This window comes from Uranotaenia lowii, chromosome 2 (assembly GCF_029784155.1).
Source record: "Uranotaenia lowii strain MFRU-FL chromosome 2, ASM2978415v1, whole genome shotgun sequence".
NCBI classification, from domain to species: domain Eukaryota; kingdom Metazoa; phylum Arthropoda; class Insecta; order Diptera; family Culicidae; genus Uranotaenia; species Uranotaenia lowii.
The window spans coordinates 203293506-203299498 of NC_073692.1; positions in this window are offsets into that span (position 1 = coordinate 203293506).

Consider the following 5993-nt stretch of genomic DNA (forward strand, 5'->3'; position numbering starts at 1 on the left):
CCGTACTGTTTTGGCCGGATTTGGCATCTTGCCATTACGGTAAAAAGGCCATGGAGTGGTACGCCGCCAACAACGTGCAGGTTGTTCCCAAGGACAAGAACCCTCCCAACACGTCAGAGCTCCGCCCAATTGAGAAATACTGGGCTTGTCAAGCGGAACCTATAGAAGGCCAAAAAACTGCTAAGGACGAGCAGCAGTTCAAGGCAAACTGGCTTTCTGCGGCGAAGAAGGTGGAAAAGGTGGCGGTACAAAATCTGATGGCAGGGGTTAAGCGTGAGGCCCGGCAATTCGAATTTGGAAAAACGGAAGCCTAACTGAATATTTTTCCTGAATTTTATACTAAATAAACTTGAAAAAGAAATTTAATTTGATTTTTTAAATAAACGATTTCACCGATTTACACGCGTTTTCCCTTGACCAAATTTCGACCGTATCACCCTTTAATAATTTTTGTATTTTTTTCAAATTTTAAATATCTCAAAAAAGTGAATCTATTCCCCGTAAAAGCCGTTTAATTTTTTTAAATGAGGAGAAAATACTTCCTAATCAGAACATAAAACTTTATTCGCTGGAAACTCCTGAAATCTTTTTTTTTTTATTCAATGAATGTGAAGTGGTGTTTTTTTTTAGAGTATGCATTCCGGATTTCGCGGTTCATTCGGACTTGCTCGGGTTTTCAAAATAAAGTGGACAAATAAAACAAACTAAGGTCTATATTAGGCTCAATTTTTCTGTGCTTGTTTTATCTAAATTGTTTTTTTTTATCTGAAAAGAGATTTGAACACTACTGACGTGTTTCGATAAAAAAAAAAGAAAATTTAAGGTGGTTTTAGTTACTCTCTTATAGACCAAATTCTGCTTAGATTTGTTTGGATTTTATATTGAAAAATTCGAAATCAAGTGCTCAAATATTGCCAGGTATTATAAAAATTTGTGCTCATTTGTTCAGCCAACAAAAATGCGGGAAAAGTTCTGCAATGCTAACTCGAAGGGGGGAGGGGGGGGCGGAGCAATTGCTCCCCATTTCCAGCCTCCTTTAAGGCCTTGGTTATGATTTTAATCATTAAGATCTCAGAGTATTTCGATCAGGACATGATTGTTTAAATGGCTCATGAGAAATGTCAACCGTGTTTTTTTTTTGCAAGATTGTGATTTTCATTTAACAACTTTGTTCTAATTTGCCTTACAATCGCAATCTTTTGTATGCCTTTGAAGAAAATAGAAGTAAAAATAACAAGACATGTTTCCTTATCTGCACAAGCTTTTCATTTAAATTATATCATTGTTTGCTCAATAAGTCTGTGATGATTTTTTTCTATGGAGATCCAAAATAAATTTTCCAAACTACGTCTGTTCAATGGTGAAAGAATGAAAAAATATTGCAAGTAGGTATGTACCTACTTGTTTTTAAAATACAGCGTCAGGTAGAATACCTAACCTATAAATTGATAATATAAATATAGCAGTGACAAATCTATCATGCTTAAAGAACCAAAAACTAACTTTTCCTTAAAAATGAAAAAAATTATACTGTGATTAATGAGCCAACAACGAATCTGAAACCGATGAAATAAAAGAAAACTCTTCCTTCAAACCGCACTACTACTTTCGTTCGAAAGCGAAAGAAAAGTTCTCACTTGTCCGCAAACTACGCAATCCCAGCAGAGGCCGGCTGGGGAAGAAGTTCGTTTTTCACCTAAACGAGATTCGTCAGACTGGTGGATGAGCAACTAAATACAGCATCCGTGAACTTTCGCTCAAAGTAGTACTACACTTCGTGCAAACACTTTACGACGAGCATACGTAATGAAGTTCAAAGTTTTCCGTTGCTCGAACCACAAAACCATTAGTTGTATCCTCTGCATTACAACAACAGTTTCTCGTCTAGCTATATATGTAGATAGCTAATCTCAGAGTCAGGTTGCTCAGGATTGACAGGGAAAGTTTCTACCTTTTTTATGACTTTTGGATTGCTTTACAATTTGCGATCATGGGCAGGGTAACGTGTTTTCTGAGTGCTTATTGCGTTACGTCGACCAAAATTGTTCCAACTTCTTGCTTGTCTGTGTGGTGGAATGTTGTTGAGATGGAAACTCTGCAGCGACATGGCTCATAAAACCACCGATCAAACCTTACAAAGTATTCATCATACGTAACTTTTATTCACATGAACGAAGGCGCTACAGGAAAACTTTGAAAATGTATCTGACTGAATCGACACGTCAGGCATGAAGAATATTGTTGAATGGATATACATACACCCATACATCCTTCACATTAAATTTATAAGCGTATTTGAAAGAAAGTTTAGAGTTGAAGTTGGTAGTTCAAAGTTCCCGTTTGAGTAAAAACCTGCACCGAAATACAAAAAGCTGTCGTTTGTTCAACACAAGTCAACTGATTGAATTGCATATTTTTATTTTCCGATCCGAGTCACACATTCTGTATCAATAAAATCTCGAGTCGATTAAATAAAAAAAAATCCGGTCGTCATCATTCCACCTGGCAGTCAACTTTAGGATCGGCAGTTTCACTTTGGGAAATCTCTGCTGGCACATCGTTTTTCTCGGGATTGGAAGAAAAATTCTCCCGAAGAACCGCATGGCTCATAAACCCTCGACGGGTTTGGTCTTTTGGCTGCTGTCAAGGAAGAAATTCGGGAAAAGTGTTTTCCATGTGACCCCGAAATCGATTCACCGACCGGGGTTTCCTGTTTAGTATTCGGTCAACGTAAATGATGTGCCTTTTGCTTTAGTTTCACAGCTATGTGTGAGTGTGTGTATTATGTTACGTATGGCCCTCTTCCGGCTGCCTGATGGGGATGGGACAGATGCTCTTTTCCGAAATCGGAGGAAAAAGTCTTTTCCACGAAGAAACTCGGTGAATATTCATTAGAGCGGCTTAGAATGCTCATGGGAGCCCAGATTTGAGGTTCGGGGCAGTAAGAACAAAGCCACGAATATTTGTAGTTCGGGATTATGAGCGGCCCCATCTGGTGAATTATGGCCCGGTTGTTGTGACTGTCGAAATCTGGAGCACATAAAAAAGCCAATCTGCTGGTTGTGGTCGAGATAACTAATCCCGTAAACACTTTGCTTTGTTACAGTTGGTAGAATCAGAGATTCAGGAAAAAGCTCTCTTCAATTCAACCGTTGCATGGGTTCTATCTTCAAAGTGAGACTAACATTTAATTAGACCTTTCATCGCAGGTTAATCGTTGTGGATATCACCTGAAGCTTTTAGTCGTGCTTCGACCTTTCATAAACCAAACTCATTAGGCTCACTACACAGCGCTCTTCGGGAAAAGTTTATCCATTCCTCGGATGGGATTATAGCTCAATTAAGTGTGCTGCTAAATGAAGGCAGAATCATGTGTCCACGCTCTAGTAAATTGAATCCAGCCCAGGCACAAACTAAATCGTAATCATTTATTCAAAGGGATGGATGATTCGTTAACTCGCTGCACGAGGAAATCGTTACGTGCCAGACAAAAGGGACGGCTTCTGTTCAAATTGAAGTAATTTATTTTTCTATTAAAGGATTAATGTTTGGGGTTTTCTTACAAAGCGTTAACCCTTTTTTTTAATTTGGTTACTATAAATCTTGCTGTCAAAAACCATGGGATCACCATTGCAATTCTTTGGAAGCGGTTTAAACAAATGTAGAATACAAAAGTATTCATACACAAAAGTGTTACTGGATAGCCGTGAACAAAAAAAAATTCACAATTGTTCAGAACATTTAACATTTCACTTCATCTATAAAGGGTGATACGGTCAAAATTTGGTCAAGGGAAAACGCGTGTAAATCGGTGAAATCGATTATCTAAAAAGTCAAATTAAATTTCTTTTTCAAGTTTAATTAGTATAAAATTCAGGAAAAACATTAAGTTAGGCTTCCGCTTTTCCAAATCCGAATTGCCAGGCCGTACGCTTAACCCTTGCCATCAGATTTTGTACAGCCACCTTGTCCACCTTCTTCTCTGCAGAAAGCCAGTTTGCCTTGAACTGCTGCTCGTCCTTAGTAGTTGTTTGGTCTTCTTAAGGTTTTGCTTGACAATAGCCCAGTATTTCTCAATTGGGCGGAGCTCTGGCGTGTTGGGAGGGTTCTTGTCCTTGGAAACCACCTGCACGTTGTTAGCGGCGTACCACTCCATGGCCTTTTTACCGTAATGGCAAGATGCCAAATCCGGCCAAAACAGTACGGAACAACCGTGTTTCTTCAGGAAAGGCAGCAGACGTTTATTCAAACACTCTTTCACGTAAATTTCTTGGTTGACGGTCCCGGAAGCTATGAAAATACTGCTTTTCAAGCCACAGGTACAGATGGCTTTCCAATCACGAACTTTGACAGTTTCATGTGCCTGAAAATCTCGCTACCTTTCCCCTTCCTTTTGCCGTATAAAACTCCTGTCCCGGAAGCTGCTTGTAGTCGGCTTTGACGAAGGTTTCGTCGTCCATTACCACGCAGTCAAACTTCGTCAGCATCGTCGTGTACAGCCTCCGGGATCGCGCTTTGGCCGTCGTATTTCGTTTATCATCGCGATTTGGAGTCACTACCTTCTTGTAAGTCGATAGTCCGGCTCGTTTTTTGGCTCGAAGCACGGTTTTAGACGATACACCCAGCTTATTTGCGGCATTTCGGAGAGAGAGATTAGGGTTTCGCTTGAAACTACCGGCAACTCTCTTTGTCGTCTCAGCGGCTTCCGGTTTTCGATTTCTCCTCGATCCAGACTTCCTGGCTGTCGACAAACGTTCCCCAAACACTTTAATTACATTTGTAACGGTTGATTTCTCAACTTTTAGCGATTTTGCCAGCTTTGCGTGCGAGTAGCTCGGATTTTCGCGATGCGCGAGCAAAATTTTGATACGCTGCTCTTCTTCCTTGGACGGTATTTTGACAACTGAAGAGTGAATTCCAAAATCAAAATAAGAGGATATCAATTTAAAATACAATTTCTGAATAAATTTATCAAAAAAAAACAATTCTTAAGCTTTCAAATGAACCCTTCAGATCTGCAATACGATGTTAGATGAGAAAGATATGGATGAGATAAATTTGCATGTTTTTAAAAGAATGATACCAAACTATTGGCCGATACACCATACTAGGGGTGATCCCAAACTTTTGGACGATAACTTAAGTGTCTATTTTATTAATTAAAAGTGCATTCTTAAATTTTTGCACAAAATTTTTTAATTGTGTTTTGAGAAGTATAGAATAAGGATTTTAATGCAACTCAAATTTTGAAATTTGGTCCACCCTATCTCGAGATGAGCGGCTTTGAACATTGAGTGCGATTTTTTGAAAATGTTCTAACTTTAGGTTACATTTTAGGTGCAAAACTAAAACATTATTTCTGGGCAAAATACCTCCAAAATAGCTATTGCTCATTATCTTTCAGATGAGATCAGAATATTTGCAATATGTCCTAAGACGAGAGATATAAACGATCAAAATTTGCATGTTTTTAGCGATCCCAAACTTTTGGCCGTCAGTGTATATTAAGAGAGACAAAGAATAATTTCAATAAAACCCGTGTGGTAATTCAAGAAGCAACAATTGTTCATCTTGTTGTAAACCATGGATGCTTTATTCCTGCAGCTAATTGGAACTGAAGTTCCATTTAAATGTCCACCTAAGTTCAACTTCAATGTAGCCGTTCAATAGAAACAGTCCTTTGTGAAGTTATAATTAAATTCATTGAAGTCAACTGAAATCTTTTGTTGAAGGAACGACCTGTCCTACAAAAAACGACACGTGTGTCGTTCGATTTTACAGTTCGACCTCAGCTCATCAGATCAATTTCCACAGTACTAAGCCAGACAATTCAATTTTCCCGTTGCTCCATCTGCGAGTGAATGACTGCGTTGTTCATCAATCGTTTCATCATCATCACCAGGAATTGATCCATTTACCGAAAAACCGCACAAACTGATCCGGTCCTATCACCATGCGGTAAATTAAATTTCCCGTTTTTGCATCGAATTTAA